The 19,284-nt window shown below is 49.0% G+C and overlaps 1 long non-coding RNA gene across 1 annotated transcript; it reads left to right on the top strand.

Annotated features, from left to right (window-relative positions):
• The first annotated feature begins 11,446 nt into the window (after positions 1-11,446).
• Positions 11,447-17,432, top strand: LOC134480658 (uncharacterized). The gene is made up of 3 exons (XR_010055309.1): positions 11,447-12,008; positions 12,191-12,303; positions 12,494-17,432. It is a non-coding gene; the product is annotated as an uncharacterized LOC134480658 (long non-coding RNA).
• Positions 17,433-19,284: the final 1,852 nt, after the last annotated feature.

Here is a 19,284-nt window from a genome sequence, read left to right as displayed (position 1 = left end):
TTATTGGTGACAGGGGACCTTGCAGCAAGCTAAGCCCAGAGTAAAATCCTTGTACCCCATCCAGCATTTCCTTCTCCGTTCCTGATCTTTTCATTCAACATCATAGAAACTCCAGAACTCTATCCTTCCCAGTTCCATGGCCCCATCACGGCTATGCCTCTTAGTGGTGTCACATCTACCCAGGCACTCCATAGACATTTACAGCAGGTTTTCCACAAAGGGGAAGTTGGGGTGAGAGTGGAGGCAGTACCTGCCCTGCCGAAGCCCCAAGGGTCAAATAATCCCAGAACCAAGAACTTGCACAAACTTTGTTGAGCATTAGGGAGGGAAGGAGTCATGTGCCAGGAAAGGGAAAACACAGCATCTGACTTAGTCTGGTTGTCTGTGGGTCGTCAGGCAAGTCTGAGTGAATTCTTAGGGAGGATATTTAACAGGGAGTGCCATGATCTGGTTTGCAGAGTTCAAGTGTGACAGGGCAAGACAGTGCAGGGGTTCCTCTGCAATGGGAAATGCTAAAAATATGTCACCATCCCACACTACGCTGGGCATCAGTGGGCCACATGGCACAGGCAGGCTATTCTCGTCTTGGCAGACTCTCTGGCCTGGAGCTCCTGAAAACTCTACACCTGATTCACTAAGTTCCCATAGCGGGTTGGTACCACGCCAGCCCCATGCATCCAAATTCTGTGGTTGGCTGGTGTGTTCTGTACCTTTCTCTCGAACTCAGTTGAGTCTCCAGGTGAAGGAAAACACAATACAAACTTAGTTTAGAATCAACAGGTAACTCAATCATCTGGGTGCAACTACTAACATCCTAATTAGTAAGCCATGCTAAATTAAATCCTCTGGTGGCAGATCCTGACTGACCCATCCATCTACAGGGGCCTCTAGTTCATTACATCTTCTACCCCAAGCTCTCCCCCCAAAAGTCACAAATCTCTTTTCTCCTCCTCTCTTCCCTCCTCCTACCTGGAAGCCCTGCCTACTCCTCACCCAGTGATTGGTTCCCTGAAATCTTTATTTATTAGGCAAAGGTTCTTGCCACATTTCTTCATTTTGTATCCTTGCTGAAGCCATTTCAGGTTTGACTAGAATTTGATCTCCCTGATAAAGAGTCCTATGGAAAATTGCCCAACTCTATTCTAGGAACCCAAGGTCAAGATGCCCAGCTAACTTAGCCTGCAAACTTGTGCAAACCTCCCTCTCCAGCTAGCTGCTTATCTTCTGTTAAACTGCTTGCTTGCATAAAATCTCCCTTCTGTGGCTGCCAAGAGAGATACCAGAATGTGGTTTTGCCTTTAAAAACTCCTTACCCAAAACACCTGGATTTACACTTGGGTCCTAAGTACCTGAATATAGTCTCAATCGGCTGAAATAAAGGCTTTTACTTGGCTATAGACTGAGTGATCATATCTGTTAGGTCATCCCCGTAACAGAAGCTCTCACTGGCTTCTCATTAGGGAATGTGTAGGTAGGTGCGCTCTGGCTTATGCAGGAACAGTGGGAGGCTATGGCAGCATGCCAGGAAGAGAAAGCATTTGCTGGCAGCAAAGATGGGCTAAGATGTGGGTGGCCCTGGCTATATTAAAATAAGCGGGTGCATTTAGCATTTATAGAGAAAGTGTGGGCAGATCGGGGGCCTGTCAGTGTCTGGCTTATATAGCGAACTTGCTGGTGCCCCTGTCACAGGGAGTCTTGGTTGAGAGGTACTGAGAGCAAGCACCACAGAGGGTAAGGGGAGGGGATTCCACATCCCAGAGCCTTTCTGTCAGGAGGCGGCTTTCCATGTTACAGGTTCAATGTCTTTGCTTTTGACAAACACTTCATGAACTCAAGGACCAGTCAAACACCACTTGGACACAGGAAAGGAGAGGGCAGGGCTGACATCCTGATGGGGCATTTAGACTGGGAGGGAAAGAGATGGGCAAAGGTTGGAGGGCTTGAGTGTGAAAGTCACACAAGCATCTGGGAACAAAATGGTAAGAGGTGGGGGTGTAAGTGTGCTTCTTTCTGTGTCTCTCTCTGTCCCCCTTCCCCCCCGTGTGTGTGTGTGTGTGTGTGTGTGTGTGTGTGTGTGTGTGTATGTGTGTGTGTGTGTGTGTGTGAGAGAGAGAGAGAGAGATAGAGAGAGAGAGAGAATAGAAAGAATGTGTACAGTGGGAACGTGTCAGTAAGTGTGTATAAGATAATATGTGAGAATGTATATGGGAATGTTAGAGTGTGTGAGAATGTGTGTTTGTGAGTGTGCGAGTGTGGGAATGTGTGTATGTGTGAGTGTGTGTGTGAATGTGCGTGTATGTAAGTGGAGTGTGTGAGAGTGGGGGTGAGTGTGTGTGAGTGTGTAAATGTGTGAGGGTGTGTGGGAGTGTGTGAAAGTGTGGGGGAGTGTGGGAATGTGTGGAAGTGTGTGTGAGTGTGTGAAAGTGTATGAGAGCGTGTGGGAGTGTGGGAGTATGTGAGGGTGCGAGGGTGTGTAAGAGTGTGTGAGAGTGTGTGGGAGTGTGTGAGTGTGAGATTGTGGGAGTGTGTAGGAGTGTATGAGGGTGTGTGGGAGTGTCTGAGGGTGTGTGTGAGGATATAGGTGTGTATAAAGGTATGAGACAGCATGAGAGAGTGTGAATAGGAGGATATAGTTGAAGACCTTGCACTGTGAGAGTGGAAACACATGAGAATATATGGCTTCCTGTGGGCATCTGTGCATACATGTGTGTCCTTGAGGGAAGGTGTAAGCCGGACAGCTGATCCATGCATTCTGCCTCCATGTGTGAAGGCATGAATCTGACTGAGAGAGGGAACAAGAGAGGAGTAGTTAGGCTAGCCTGGTCCATGCCTGGTCCATGCCCAGGGTGGTGGATGGGACAAGAATGGCCTCCATAGGCTCATATGTTCCAGTGCTTGATGGCCAGTGGGTGGAACTGGGAAGGATTAGGGGTGCGACCTTACGGAAAGAAGATGTCAGTGGGAGTGGGCTTAGAGTTTGAAAACACTCCTCCATTCCCAGCATGCTTCCTGCCTCCTGCTTGCAGTTTGAGCTGTGAGCTCTTAGCTACTCCTGTAGTATGCCTTCTCTTTGCCATCATGGACACTGGCCCGCCCTGGGACCACAAGCCCAGAGCAAACCCTTCCTTCTGTAAGTTGCCTTAGTCTTGGTGTTTTATCTCCGCAACAGAAATACAACTGATATAGCCACTATCTCCCGTGGGGCAACACTGTTGTATGCAGCAGGACCGTGGCCTCTGGGTCCTTGGGAAGGCCTGTCACCCTGAGCCCAGATGAGGTTACAGAAGCTCCTGCACTGTGGGGTTTGCATGAGGAGTTAGGAGATCACAAATTCTCCCTGGGACCAAGCACATAGGAGTGGGCAAGTGATTCACACTTGCATCTAAGCTCCCCTGTGCTTAGCAGCCCTGCTGGACCCTGGGTCCCATGCTCTCCTTACATTGAATAGTATATTTCAGTGGTCAACATCATCCCAGAAGCTGAAAGCCTCACAGTGGAGGGACACTTCGCCCATAGTCGTCTTTCTGGTACCTAGCATGGGTTGGCACAGAGTGGGATATGGCAAGCATTAAAAAATGAATGAATGATTGGAAAACAGTAGTTCCTTCTCTTTCTCTCCTCCCTACTCCCTCTTTCTTCCCTGGTTTCATTTGACCTGGACCCCAGTAGGAGGGCTGGTCCTTATGTTAGGTGGTAGCCAGAACCCAGACAAGAAGTAAGACTAAGACAGGCCTGAGGTTCTCTCAACTACATGGTGCACTTAATATCTACCGAAGAGCTAGCACTGTTCCTGGAACAGCTAGGGACAGTCTGGGTCCCCGGTAGCCCTCATATCGAGTCCAGTGATCCACCCTTGGAAAACAAACAACAGTGAAAAACAAAGTGTTTGCTTGTTTGTCTCCAGTGCAGCTACATTAGGGAGAGGGAGAGGGAGAGGGAGGGGGAGGGAGGAGCGAGAGGGAGAGGGAGAGGGAGAGAGAGGAGAGAGGAGAGAAGAGGAGAGGAGAGGGAGAGAGGGAGAGAGGTAGAGAGAGAGGGGGGGGCGGTCAAGTGCTACCCTACCCCACTTCAAGGTCCGTCTTTGTGGTCTTGAGATGAAGTTTTAGTTTGAACAAAGAGCAGAGACTTGAACACCTGAGTCGCCCTGGTAAAGGTCCCGCCATCACTGAGCCATCCTGTCTGTACTCCATCTTGCCTCCTAGCAGGCAGTCTGACAGCTTGTCAGCACCAAGTGAAATGTCTTTCTGGGGACTAGCGCCCCCTCAGCCTTTTCCTTTTCCCAAGTGGGGGCTCGTGGGGCAATTTTAATTTCTTGGGCTCCACGATCTCAGTGTTCTGAGAGCTGAATGTGGGGGTTGTGTGTCCTTCGTGTCCCCTCCTTCCCACCGTGGAGGTTTTACAGTGTGTTGTTCTGTATCTCTCGCTGACTGCCGTCAACGTTCCGCGCCTCTGGACTTTCTGAGAAATGTCAAAGAGCTAAGAGGTTTTTGTCGGTCCTTCAAATAAGATGGACACAAGACAACTTGTCTGCCCCTGAGGCCCTAAACACAGACTGTGGTGTGAAACCTGGGACCCTTGTCCTCCGGGCTGAGCCCTACCGTGTTTTCTGAGGCAGAGGCTGAGACTACGACACCAATTTGAGAAACAAGGGGCAGCCTTGCTTCCCCACCCCCTGACTGCACCCCCTTTCCCTAAGAAATTGCTCTCTTCAAGCAAGGGAAACACAAGTTCACCCAGAGTGGACCGGTCTACGCTAAGAAGTCTGTCTGCAGGAGAGGGTAGCTCATGAAGAAGCTGCATTTGTCTGAGGGAGACAAAGAGAAAGTTTTTGTTTTCCCTCCTGGGGCACAGGAAAGAGGTTACAGCAAGCTCATTGCTTAGAAATGAGAACAACACAAAAGCCAGGAGTCCACCTGGCCCTGGCACGGCCATCAGCGTCCACTCTTGAACATGAGCGCTAGGAACGACTATCTTGCAGATCACAATGATTCCGGGGGGCAGCGTTTTCTGTTTTTTTGTTTTGGTTTTTTTTCCCCGTGACTTCCATTTTCTTGTTGCTGACAGAGCTGTCTTTGTTGCTCTTCCTCTTCTGAACGCCAGCTTCTGGGACTAGCTTATAAAAAAAACTGACCTCCCCCAAAGGCTGATGGTCAAACTCAGTGGCCAGCTCATCTTAGCCTGCTTCCGTGAGAACTTCTCCTACAACTCCTGTGGCTTTTCTTTTTCCTTACTCCTTTTTTTTTCCCCTTTCAGTTTTCTTTTTCTGCCTTGGAAATGGGCTTCATGGCTATGGTAGGCAATTAAATTTCAAAGCTGAAGAATGCTGGCATACTCTGCCAGGAACTGCCGAAGCAAGCAGGCCAGGCCGCGGGCTTTGAATACTTGGCACGGAAGTGGGGCCTCTGATACATGCAGCCTCTCCCAGGATGGGCTTCCCAGAGGAGTGTGTTTGTCTTTGTTCTGAAAAGGGAAATCCAGTTCCATCCCAGCTACACGACAATCCCAGAGCTAGGTGGCACCTCCTTTCCAAGCTGGGCGATCGCCTGGTTTGTTAAATGTCACAGTTGGCACACTGCCGGGGAGGGTCAGCTTCCAGCATGCAGGTCGGTTCTCAGGCCTGTCACTTAGCTCTCCTCTGTGGCCCCAGTCTTTGGAACACTGCTATCTCTCAGAAGAAAGGAGAGCTCTGTGTTCCTGACCCAGCCTCCTCCTGCTGCTGACTGAATCACGGGGTGTGGGGCTAGCATCTAATTTCCAGAGCTGCTGTGAGCAAAATGCTAACACTTGTTCCAGAAGCAGGCTGGTGCCCTGGCTGTAATTCTAGACTGGGGGGGGGGGTCACCGGAGAGGAATCCAGGCTCGTTAGGTTGTACACGCATGAGGCAGGCCAGTGGCCTGAGTCTTCCGCAAGGGAAGGGATGTTTGTGGATGAGAAGGTCCTGAGAACTCAGAGGTGCTAGGATAAAAAGTGGGACCGGATACCATGAAAGGAAAAGGCTGGAGGAAGTGACCTTCTAGGCGAGCCCTCCTGGGACCAGGGACCTGCGGTTCCTTTTGGAACAACACAGAAGCTGGAAGGGGTTAGTGAGGGGCGGCAGTGGAGATGAAGTGGGAGAGAAAATGTTAGTTTGAACATTCTGTGGTAGCATTAGAGGTAGGAGAGACACTGAACTGGCTTGTTTGAAGATCTCTGGTTTCTCGGTAGGGAGATGATTGGATGAGGCGGAACCGTTTGCAGAAAGCTACTGTAGACCCTCAATGTATCTTAGGAAGACAGAAGGCATGGTCCATGAAGAAGCCTGGGCTTTCTTCTCTAAGACATTGTTGCTACACCAGAGGCAGTCCGGACACTAGACCACCTGGAGCAGCCACTTACAAGGATGGAGGTGGCTCTCCTGTCCTGAGGATCTCTGTCGCAGCCAGGAGAATGCGCTCCCGCTTGGGAATGCTTGCATAGCTTACAGGCAGCAATACCAGACCACCAGCGGCCACTCTCGTAAGGGCCTTCAAGAGCCTGTGTTAACTGCTATAGACTGAACTCCTCTTCTAGGACAGAATTTGCTAATGTGTCTCGGAGAAGAAAAAAAAAATTTCTCCATTAGCACCAGACACTTCAGTATACCAATAAGCATGTAAAGAAAAGTGTAAAATCCTTTGAGTTGGTCTAAAACAGCAGTGAGAGGATTAAGCAGGTATATGGAAAATGGAGGAGAGGTGGCTCTTGAGCCTTTGCTTGTTCTGAACATGGAGAGTCAGCTGTGAGGGACTGACAAACACATCCAAGCAGAGTTTTCCAGGAAGGTCTCAGAAAGTGCCTCATTCACGTTGGGAGGTCTCACTCCTCGAATGCTAACAGCCCCGGCAGTGACCAGCCAGTGACGTCAGAGTAAACCCCACCACGGCAGTGTCCACTTAGGGGGTGAAAGGTCATATGGGTGCTTACAACAGGGCGTGGTGTGTACGGCACAAAGCAGGGCACCCGTGCCTGGTTTCAGGGATGCCCTGGACCTCAGACCAAGGGCTTGACATCCAGTTGTCTATATAAATCATCGCAGATGGATTTAAAACACGTCAGGGGGCTGGAGAGATGGCTCTATGGTTAAGAGAGCTGGCTGCTCTTCCAGAGGACTCAGGTTCCTTTTCGGCGCCCACACGGAGCCCACTACCATCTGTGACTCCAATTCCTGAGAATCCAGTAGCTTCCTCTGACCCCCACGAGCACTGTGTTCACATGGTGCACAGACATACATGAGGACAAAACGCTCGTACAAAAAACCCAAACAAACAAAAAACAAAATAAAACAAAACAAGACAACCCCCCCCCCCAAAACAAAACAAAACAAAACCAAAAAACCAAACCAAAACAGACAACGAAAACAAAACAAATCAAATCAGTTACACTCAGCATTTCACAGAATTCCAGATTGGTCATCAGTTACTTGAGTTCTTATCCATGGAATCAGCCAAGCGCAGAGTGAACACACTTAGGAAAAGCCGATCCCCTAAGCTGTGCAGTCTACTAGTCATTCATGTGGCGTCCTCAATGTTGCTGGAATGTAGAAGTGAGTTAATGGACAGAGGGTGCTTGTGTAGCTACCAAGGCAGGCAGAAAGGCAGATTGGGGACATGGGAGGGCAGAGCCCTAGGCTTTAGAAAGGGACTTGTTTGCCTGGCTGACTGAGTCAGGAAAATCTGAACACCGCTGATAAAGCCCAATCTGCCTGCAGAGGCAGCATGTGCTTCCTAAGGACACCTCAGGTGACAACTGGACTGTGCTTGCTTGAGTTGGAGTGGCCTGTAACCTTGAGCTTGTAACCCTCCTTCCTAAATCCAAATAATGACCCTCATAAACCCACCTTACATCTCTGTTTGCAAAAGGACATTCTTTAACCCTTAAAACACTGTAAACATCACACTCTGTAATCAATGTAACTTAAGCCATAAGATACAACATATGCCCATGGGAAAGACACCCACAGAATCGTTCCTCTAGGTAACAGACACATGAGTTATGAAAGAGGCTATACACCTAACTATTTTTCTGGTTTTCACTCTGTCATTGATTTTTTTTTTTGGTTCTTTTTTTCGGAGCTGGGGACCGTGTCATTGATTTTTCAATGCTGTTTTTATGTGATGGACCAGTGCATAAAAACATAACTGAGAGTGAAAGTGTAAACTTCGTGTGATGCCCTAGAATGGTTACTCTAACTATAGCTGCTTATTGAGGTGGATAGGCTTTGGTCTGACTAATTCTGTAGCACAATATCTTTATTTAAAAGTATTTTTACAATAAAAATTTAAGTAAATAAACAAATTCACTCCAACTCGTCATCATACTGGTTTGCCGCAAATTTCTTTTCCATGGTAAAGTCAAAGACCCCCGTCTACCTGAGGTGGTAGAGGTCCTTAAAAGATTGGGCTGCTGGAGACAAGGGGTCTCTCTGTGCTGCTTCTGACTGTCAGATGTCAATTATAGGAGGTTTTGGCTGTCTACGGGGGCTTCTGGTAAGCCTCCCAGAACACTAAGAGGAAAACCACATGATACAGAGAGGAGAGGACACATGTCTGTGTGCTGCCTGTGATTGCAGGTCCTACGAGAACCTCCTCAAATCTTTGTCACTCCTGACCCTTCACAAGCCGAAAAGAATCATTTAAGTAAAACTGTGCAGACAGCTTTCTTTAGGAAGCTCTTGATGCCACACCCCTAATTGCTGGGAGGCTTTGAGCAATGGTTTTCTCCTCCATCCTGTGGTGATGGGGAGTCTGTTTTTCATGGCTATGGTGGGCTTTGTCTCAACTCTCAGACACATTGGCTGCTGGGACTGTGTTCGAGCCATGGTACATGCTTGTGAAGTGTCAACTCCTTCTAAGGAGACAGTTTGTGTGTGTGTGTGTGTGTGTGTGTGTGTGTGTGTGTGTGTGTGTGTGTGCTGCATTGAACATAGAATGTCACAGTCATAGGTGAACAGGGGACTTAACTGCTGTCCAGTCAAGGGCTGTGTGTCTATGTGAAGCGTCGTAAACAACAGTAGAGAGGTTCGGGCCATGGAGAGAATGCTGCTGGATTGGGTACACATGCTGGGGCCTTGGCAGGAAGCCACCCCACCACAAGACTCTGTGGAAGAGTTCTGGACTTCAGGCATGGGTTTAGAAAATGAGGAGAACAGTGCAGTTTGAGGTACCAAGCAGTTTATTGTGGTGCTTGTTAAGTTCGGATTGTAAGAGCCAGCTCCTGTCCTCTTGTGAGGTGGCAGCACACCCCACACCATGTGATTTAGTCTGGGACAGTCTGAGTGACAAACAGCACAGAGGAACCAGGTGCTGGGCAAATCAGGGGTCCTGAAGCCATGGCAGAGAGAGAGAGAGAGAGAGAGAGAGAGAGAGAGAGAGAGAGAGAGAGAGAGAACTGCAGGGGGCTGAGGGAAGCCTAGCTTGATTTCCTCAGACTGTTTGGTTTCCAAGAGTGTCCAGTGTCTTAGAGGCAGGTCCATGATCTAACAGAGACATACGTCTTCCCCCCGCCCCTCAAGCCTGGGTTCTAGATATATACTGAGGTCCAGAAGGCACGTGCTGAGTGACTTCTCCTGGTTCTTGTGACACAAAACAAAGACCTGAATTGGGGACACAGGGACAGCAATAGTTTATTAACACAGCAAAAAGCGTCCCCGAGAGCAGAAGAGTAGGAGAGTTCAGGAAGGTCAGGATCTAGGAAAGCCCTTTACGAGCTGAGTGAGTCCTGTGCATGACCATTCTTCTCTTGCTTTTGGAGGCTGCAGGCTTCATTTTGTTACAGGTTGGGACACGCTCTCTGCCATTAGGTTATCTTCCAGGTTAACCTTGATTCTGCTGGGCCCTGTTCTCTTACATCCCCTCCAGTAGAAGAATGTCCTACCTCTGACTCCTGATCCGCTTCTGCAGAGGTAACAGATGTTGGAATCTCAGGGCCCAGCGAGCAAGCGTCCTGAAGTTTCAGCTTCTGTTTTTGGAAGCTACTGGTTGGAAGGCATGGGGCTATGTCTAGAGACCTGTAAGCCTGCTGGTGTCTACTGGGGACTTGCCAAGGCTGGTAATCTCCTTTTTCTCTCTTCTTCCCAGTGTGGCCGCAATGAATAAATCCCCCTTTTCTGCTTCTCAGTGTTCCTCGGCATATTGGAGGTTGCCAGAACCCTGGCTTTCCCCCTAATAGCTGGTTACGCCATGGGGACAGGAGGCATTTAAACTCTGCTCTGAGGCCCGGGAAGAGCTTAGTGACTTTTTAAAAATATTTTTCTTCTCCATTTCCCTGTCATAGGAACACGAACCTACAACTTGAAAATTGCTCTCCAGGCTCAGAGTGGCCGTGGGGTTGGGTGATTATTTAAGCTGCATTCAGGAAAGGGGCAAGAGGTGGAGATTTTTACTCCTGCTCTTTGACCCTGAAACAACCGTGCCAAGTCACAGGGCAGCCTAGTTTTAGAGATGAGCAGGGTAGTGTCTCCGGTCTGTCGGGAATAAATGTCAGTGCTTATTCTAAAGGAACTCCCCCTTTGCATACCAGGCCATTGCAACAGTGGTCCCTAGGAAATTAGAATTTCCCCAGGAGCCTCAGTCTGGAAGAAGAGAGCACGGTGCATGCCAGAGGGGGAGTTCGGCTTTCAGAGAGAGAGTTCACACAGTCCTAAATATTTGTCAGATGGTTTTGAAAGACCAGAGAAGAGGCAATGATGGACCATGACTGGCAGACTCTCTCTTGACCAGGACTACTGAAGTATGGATCCCTTTTGCCTCCATTTCAACCACAACCCCACGTCAGGACCCCAGTGACAGACTCAGGGATGGAGGGATCCGTGGGCCTCTTTGTTTCTCCTCCAACACTGGATATATCTTTTTTCTCTGCCTTTCAATCTGACCTGTTTAATTGGCTTCTTGAGGACGAGTGGCTGAGACCAGCATGTTAGGATCCAGGCTCTGACCCTAATAAATCTGGTGACAGAACCACCCAGGACTGGTTTGCACTATGGCACAGACTTGAGCCCTGGCACGGCCCTCACCTTGCACAAGCAAACAGTGGGTGGCATTCAAATGTCAGAGCCCCCCAAGTTGCTTCTCACTGGAGATCCTTAGTGGGTATCAGAAATGGCAGCAGCACAGCTCCAGTGCACAGGTCTATTAATAGCCGGGGGTGCCTCCCGTAGCTCCCTGGGCAGCTCTGTTATTCTGGTCTGAGCTCCCTCTCTCTGTCCAGCTGTCTGCCCTGCCTCATCCCTTACTGTCAGCACTAATCAGAGGGGCGGCAGTGGGAAATGAGAACCCTCACCCCATGAAAGAGTCCGCTGAGGCAGCTTGTGCTCTCAGGGGTCATCATCACCTTGGCCTGGAAGCAGCCTGTTTACGAAATCGAAATGATGACATCAGTTGGATGTCAGCGGAAAGCAAATGCCCAGGGCTTGGGCAGAGAGGGACGGAGGGTTTCTGAGAATGGGTCCCTCCCAGTTCTGTATTACAAAAGGCCCCATGATTCAGCAATACCATAAGAGGTCACTAGACAAATGCCAGTCTCTGGCCCATTGCTCTTCTTGGCCCGGTTCCCGAGGCTGTCAGGCGCCCCATTCCATTCCCCTCCTCCTCCACCCCCTTCCGCCCCACTTGAAGCAGAGGATGTGTAGGAATTTTAGAAGATCTTTCTTTCACTCTTCCCCTATCTGTGACAGCAAGGAAGGCCTATCCCTGTGTCAGAAAGCAATCAGCGTCATTATCCTCTAGCCAGAGCCAGGAAAGGCAAGGGGCTACCCAGTGGCCTCATCTAGGAGGGTGGATGGGACTGTATCCTATGCAGAAATCACAGAAAACAGTCACTGCCTTGTTTCCCACAGCACGAGATAAGACCGGGGCAGCCTGTCCACGCTGTGGCTCAGGAAATCAGCACCTGAAATGGGAGCCTCAACTCCATGGCCCCAGATGAACCAGGCCTGTTAGGTCCTGTTATATTTCCTCAATGCCTTTTCCACAACGAAGTGAGTCTTAGGCAGGTAAGGGTCCCAAGCTTCACCTCAAAGTTCTCCTAATATCTCGGATGCCAAGCTATCACCTGTAGTCGTCTCTCGATATCAGCTGCCTTCCACCTGGGGCCCTTTTGTGAGCATCCAAGTGGCTTCCATACTTCCTTAGGGGGATTCTTCTGCCTGACGTTTGTCTGAATAATTTCTTCCAGCCCCCAGAAGCCTGGCTGCTACCAGAGTTGTCAGAGTCAGAGCCTGGGCCCTGGTATCCCTAACATCCTGGCTCAGCCACTCGTCCTCTACAGGCCCAAGGTCAAACAGACAGGTAATAGTGAACATGCAGAAAAAAGTGTATTCTGATGTGCGGTCACTTCAGAAGAGGGACAGTGACCGGCCCCTACCGAGTCCACCTTTAGGGTCTTGACAAGAAGCTGAGGATTAAACAGAGGGTGAGAGGTATGAAGTCCTGGACAAGGGGGTCCCACCTATTATGACCCATCTCTGTCTCTTCTCAGGTTGTGTAAAATGCTCTGTCACGTGTCACAACTGAGTGGATTATCTCCCTGGAGACCAGTTCCCCCTCTGGCCAGCACTGATCTTCAGTCGCTTCCTTCATCCAGAGAGAAGCTATCGGACTCCCTGGAGGGACCAGGAAAAGAGCAGAAACATGAAGTGGATGGGGTGGGAGATGCTAGGGGATGGCGGATCCCATGGGAACCAAGTGCGAATGCTGTTCAGGGATTGATAAGCTGCTTAGCCTCAGTTGATTGTCACTACGTCTGAATGACTCTGGGGTTTATTTAGGTTTTTAAGTAGAGCCATATATCTGGTGTGTGTGTGCGCGTGTGCATGTGCATGTGTGTGGAGGTGCACATGAGGAGTACGTTCGCACAAGTGTGTGAGTGTTCACGGAGAGCAGAGGTCAGCTCTAGGTGTCATTCCTCAAATACCATTCGCCTTTACAATTTTTTTTTTTTGTGATTTCTCTGTGTAGCCCTGGCTGTCCTAGAACTCACTCTGTAGACCAGGCTGGCTTGGAACTCAAGAGATCCGACTGCTTCTGCCTCTCAAGTGCTGGGATTAAATGTGTGTGCCACTAGAACCTGGCTAAAAAATTTAAATTTATTATTAATATGTGGATACATGTTGGGCATTCATGCTGTGCCGTGCACGTGAAGATATAAGGGTAGGTTTGTGGAGCCGGTTCTCTCCTTCCACATTTACATGGACTCTGGGATCAAACCCAGAATGTCTGGCCTGGACAGCAAGGACATTTAGCTAAGGCCACCTTGCAGACTCCCATCTGCATTTTTTTTTTTGAGACATGCTCTCTCACTAGTCTGCAGCTTGCTCTTTCAACCAGGCTGGCCAGAGAACCCCAACAATCTGTTTGTCGTTCCAGTTCTGGGACTGAACATCACCATGCCTGGCCTTTTTAGCTTGGATTCTGGGAATTCAACACGCACGCTTGTAAGGCAGATGTGTTGCAGATTACATTATCTCCTCGGCCCACAGTTGAAAGTTTGTGCCTCCTTTTTCCTTTCCAATACCGTATGGGCCAAACAAACTATGCCTATAAGCACGTATTGGGACCAGGGAGGCATCCTATACAAGGTAAGAGCTGGAACAGAGGAAGACCCACGTGTGGGAGGGGCTCTCCTAGCCACATGGAGAAGTAAGAGCATCTCAGTGAAGGTAAACTGAGTCTTGAGTGACAGCAGTGCTGGCACAGGTCATGACATGGTGCATCCTTGAAGAGTAACGCAAACCATCACACAGACTGGGCGAGCCTCACCCCAGGCAAGTAGCAGCTCAGCCAGCTACACTGTATATGGCCATACAGCTGCCATTTCTCAGCCGTCCTTGTAACCGGGTCGGTGGCCATGTGACCAGCGAGGTCTCTGTTCTCATCGGAGAAGACTCCCATTCTGCCCACCCTGGTCCTGGCTAGTGGAGTGGTCACCCTGAGCTTAGGGCATGAAGCTGGTTAAGCCTCTTTGGTTTCTGTAAAACTGAGGCATGTCCAGCCCATAGGGAGGTTGTGAGGGTGAAGGGGATCTGTAAGGGATGAAGAACTGTGCCTGGCGTGCTCTGTGTCCCTGGCATTCTGCCTACCACATTATGTCAGGACATGCTGATGAGGCAGAGAAAGAAAAGAATGGGAGTCTGTCTCCTGGCTCCTGACGCAGTTCTATGCTGGCAGGCGGGGATAAGTCAGCCCATTACCCGCTGGTCTAAGCTATAGGATTCTGCAGAGTAACACAGGCCAACTGGGTCCTTCCTGGTTTGTGGAAACCAGGTAAAAGGGTGCCATATTGCTCCAAATACAGACCTGGTGACTTGTATAACGCTCCCATATCCAGACATAGGTGGCTCTTGGAGCCCTATGCCTTGTGGGCTCAGATTTTCTTGTGTCAGAATGTTTAGTACCACCTAAATGACGTCATGGTAACTGTCTCTTTCTTCTCATTCCAGTTGTTCGAAAGAGCGTCTTTCCCTGGTGCAGTATGATAGGCTGAGTTGGCTTTGCTGAAGCTGTGTCCAGTGGAGCAGGGCAGGGTAGTAACAACCTTTGATTCCCCTGCCAGGCCTTCCTGCCCGGCCCGGAACATGGTTTTCCAGTTGACTCTGGGGGTTCCAAAGCAAAGAATTTTGCTCACAGCAAGAGAAAGTGACTGGTCCTGTGGTCCCTGCAGAGAGGCCTCACCTCTCCTGTGCTGCTCTTAACCTGAGAGTGCACAGGGCACCTGCACTGTTCGGCCATCCCGGGAGACATCCTGCCCTTACTGCTGACAGACTTTAGCTGAAGGATGGATCCCACAGAGACAACATGGAGGCCCTGGGTACTTCCACCTCACATCCCTTCCTTGCCCCTCACTCTGGTCTTGCAGCCCTGCATCATAGAGGGGCTTGCTCTCAGCACTCTCTCCTACTCCCTTCTCCCCACTCCTCTCCCAATCCCCCCAGTTAAACTCCTATATTAGATATCTATTCTTAACACCCGTTCTCCCATAATGACACACGGCCATGTTCTTGGGAAGAAGAGTTAGGATATGTTTTCTTTTCCAGCCCCTGGGACACATTCCCATTAAAGGAAACAATGCTTTGCTACAGTTAGGGCTCAGATACCAGGCATATATTTTGGTGGGTGTAGCAGCCTCTGTGTGAGGGTCTGGTTCTGTTCCCACACAACACAAAGAGTCAGAGTGGCACCTAAGAGTTGGAGAATTCTGGGAGCTTTTCCTAGCTCCCTTCCATGTCTGGGAGGGAGGAGAGAGGTCACTTTCCACAGCAGTCTGGATGCTTCTGGTCACGTGAGAGCACAATGGCTTATTTGGTGCCTTTCCTTTTCGCAAGTGAGTGAACTACCTAGAGTTCCACAGGAGGACTGTCAGGCCTTGTGCCTTTTTTTCTTCCGATGTGAAGAGACGAGATTACACGTTTGGCTTACACAATCAGGATTCGGTTTTGAGGCTGGGGCTGGGGTTGCCTCACCTGAGGTTTTTGGGTTCTGTTTGTGGATATAGATATGGGGTTCTTGGAGAGGGCACCAAGGCCTTCTGCCCTTTCTGGCTTTGAAGTTTTGCTGTCTCCGTCCTCACCTCCCGCCACGTGGGCTGCTCCTCCATTTCAATTTTTCACAATTATCTCTTGGTCCCAAAGGCAGGGGTTGTTTCTTGCTCTCCTGACTCTACTTGACTCCATTTGGCACCTTGCTGACAGCTGGTATTCACATAATTCCTGCCCACCCCCCCGCACCCCCCATCTTATTGATTTTGGCTTAAAAGATCACAATCTTCCAAAATAGTCAGCAGTAATGAAAGGTCATAGACTAATAACGTCTGATCTGATTTAATATTGAAAATGATGGCTGAGATCCTGCCAGTTTAATGTCTGACCATATCTGAACGCAAGCCTGGTGGGTGTCTGTTGTGGTTTGCCCTGGAGTTATCTGTATTTTGATGATAATTCCACTGCCCCAAGGACAGCTGCCTTGTCACATGCTCAGGACTCAGGTGACTTCACTAGAACCTTCTCCCCATTGGATTTATAAAATACAGGTGAGGGGCAGGTACAGGATAGAAGGAGGCCTGCCATTGGAGGAGAAGGAAGGATGGGTGGGAGAGAAGTTTGAAGGAAGAGGAGGAGAACAGAAAGGGGAACAGACAGGAGGGAGAGGGTGAGAAGCCATGGCAGGTGATGTTAAGATTCCACTCTATGTATTTACAAGTTGTTATTAATGTTTTTTAAGGGATGAATGGTACTGGGCTTTGTATGTTTAGGTGGGCAATTATATCTTACCAATTGGGTCAAAGGTTATTGTGTTGTGTGTGTTCTTTCATGTGCAGATTTAAGGGTAAGGGAGTGTGGGGCAGCTGGTCTGGGCCGCCATGGAATTGGAATGTGTGCTTCTGGCAAGATATCTTGGGGCACTGAGGTGCCAATCCTAGTGGGATAAAAGACAACAGTACTTTTTTTTTTTAATTTTTTATATTTTACAACAACAGGTGTCCAGTCCTGGTGGCATGCTCTGTAATTGAAAACAAACAAAAACAAGCACTCCTCTCAGATTTAAACCACCATTGCAAAGTTGATGGGAGCGAGCTTTCTCTGGGATGCTGAGCCACTTCAGTTGTGTAGCTGAGATTTTGTGAAAAACCAAGGACACAGGAAATTTAGTGGGAAGACAGTTCTGTGATCGATTAACAATGTCTGCCCAGGGGGCTGAAGGAAAAGTGGCACAATTTCTGGTGGATTCTGGGCGAGAAAATCTTGAAGATCCAACTCTCTCTAATATTCTTGGACTCCTCTCTATAGTTAATACGTGAAATTCCAACTGTTTGGACAACTGCCTGAGTTTCTTCTGTTGCTTTGATAAAGTGGATTCACAAAAGCAACTTAAGGGAGAAAGGGTTTGTTTAACTTACGCTGCCGGGTTACAGCTCATGTTGTGGAGATGTCACAAGAACAGAGAGAAAACAAACACTAGTGACTAGCTCGTTTTCTTCATTCTCCTACAGTTAAGAGTCCCCCCTTCCTAGGGAAAGGTGCCGCCCACTGTGGGCAGGTCTTTCTGTCTCAAGTGATGTAGTCAAGAAATGTCCCCCTAGACATGGCCAAAGAGCTGTCTCCCAGCTCAGTCTAGAGTGTGTTGAGTTGACAGCTAAAACTAACATTCACAGCCACCTAGCACAGTCAGGAATCTGGACTCCCAACAGGGATGGTAGCTGTATGACCCTGGGTTTCTGTCTCTTCAAATATACTGCTTTCCTTGTAGGATTTCTTAGGCAGACAGAGGCAGAAAGAAAATCTTGGCTTGGATTTCTTCATAAGATGTGAATTTTGCGTTATGATTTAAAGACAGATGAAGATGCTGGTGTAGATGAGGATTAGGTATACATGTCAATGTCAGCAAGTCTTCCTGTATTGTAATAAAATACTTTAGACAACCAACTCTATAGAGAAAAAGGGTTATTTCGACTTGCCTTTGGAGTCAGACTGGAGTCCATGATCCAGTGGGCGCCACCATTTGGGAGTCAGATAAGACATCGCGACGGAAGTGTACAGTAGAGACAAACCACTCGCCCTTGTTGCTGGGCAGCAAACAACAAGAGCAGAAAAGGGATGGAGATCCCACAGTGACATGTAAGGTCATGGCCCCAGTGACACACATTGTCCCACCTGTCGAAGGTTCCATTCCTCTCAATAGCACAGCTGTTAGGGACCGGGGTTTTAACACATGTCTCTGGGGGGCGCTCAACATACAAACTACAGCTTGATGGAGATATAGATTCATGCCACATGTATGCACATAGCAGACATCCTTCTGTGTCAGCAAGCATGAACAATGCCTGCTGGGTTGCTCAGCCAATCAACACGTACGTTGTATTGTTGGTTGTGCAGTGAAGTGGACAGTTGGCATGTGCCAGTCAATGTCACTTTGGCTGCTGAGATTCAGCAAGGAGCAGCCATTTGGTCTTTGGTTTCCTCAAGGCGAGGCTGGGTCAGAACATGACGGTGTCTCTTTTGATAAAGACTTGATTCTCGTCAGATTAGAGTCGCGTCCTCACAACTTCATCTAGCCGGAACTGCCCCCTTTAAGGACATTTCCTCAAATATGATCTCACCGGGGGGTTAGAACTTCCACATATGAATTTGGCCAGAGATATAATTCAGTCCATTACCTCAGGTCCCGTGCATAGGACTGTGTGGTTGGGTAAAAGTGTGGATGTTGTCTTCAGAGCAATGTAGGAGACCAGAGAGGGTTCTGAGCGGTGGAGGGACTCCGGCGCTGCGGACATGGCTCTCTTGGTAAAGGATCCGTTGTGCAAGAAAGAGAGCCTGGGTTCAGATCCCCATCCCCCACCTAAGGAAACGTCAGGTGTAGTGACAGGATGTGCCTGTAACATGGTGCTGGTGGGGCAGAGACAGGGCACCTAAGGAGCTCATCACCAGCCAGCCTGGGCAAGTCAGCTCTAGATTCAGTCTCAAAAAAAAAATTGTTGGAGTAAAAATAAAAAAGGGCGGAACAGCTCCTGTTCATATCCTGGTGGTCGGTCACACTCCCACTAGTTCCGGCGGCGGCAGACCATTGGAACTAATGCTAATTTATCATAGCAGCTCCACGCTGACCCCAAGTACTTTCTGACCCGGGCAGTTGCAACATGGCACCCTGTCAGGCTGCCCGGCCCTCTCTCATGGCTCTCTTGGTTGGTTTCCATCACACCAGGCATACACATCCCTATTCTGTGACCAGCCGGGTGCGTCAGGCCGCCATACACTCTCTTGAACTCAACTAAGTCACCACATGAAAGAACACATCACACGATATCCTCTGATCCAATTGATAAGATATAATTTGCCCATCTAGACAACACAAAATCCTGTATACACCCTGTACAAGAATAGTCATAACAATTTGTAACTATGCGCAGAGAAGAATCTTAACATCTGCTGCCATGCTCTCTCAGCTGCTTTCTCCTCAATCTGGCTTCCTCCCCCGCTTTCTTAAAAATTTCTCCTGCCCATCCTTCCTTCTCAACCAATGACGGGCCTCGTTCTATTCTGTTTGCCTTCACCTGCATGATGACATCAACCTACAAAAACGAACCTATAAATTATTGTCTCTACATGCTGCATGGCTGTACTCACATGTGCACGAATGCCTGCTTGCACATGCATGATCTTTGGGTCAGGGTAGGGGGACAGGGTTACAGGTGAGGTGACATAGTCCTGGATTGGTTAGAACTGGTCAGATCCCAAAGGATTCTGATGGTGGCACTCATAAACTTTGGGGTGTGTCGTG

The sequence above is a fragment of the Rattus norvegicus genome, chromosome 10 (genome assembly GCF_036323735.1).
Source record: "Rattus norvegicus strain BN/NHsdMcwi chromosome 10, GRCr8, whole genome shotgun sequence".
In the NCBI taxonomy this organism is placed as follows: Eukaryota; Metazoa; Chordata; class Mammalia; order Rodentia; family Muridae; genus Rattus; species Rattus norvegicus.
The sequence above is the reverse complement of the archived record's forward strand: the minus strand, read 5'-3'. Positions and strand labels throughout refer to the sequence as shown.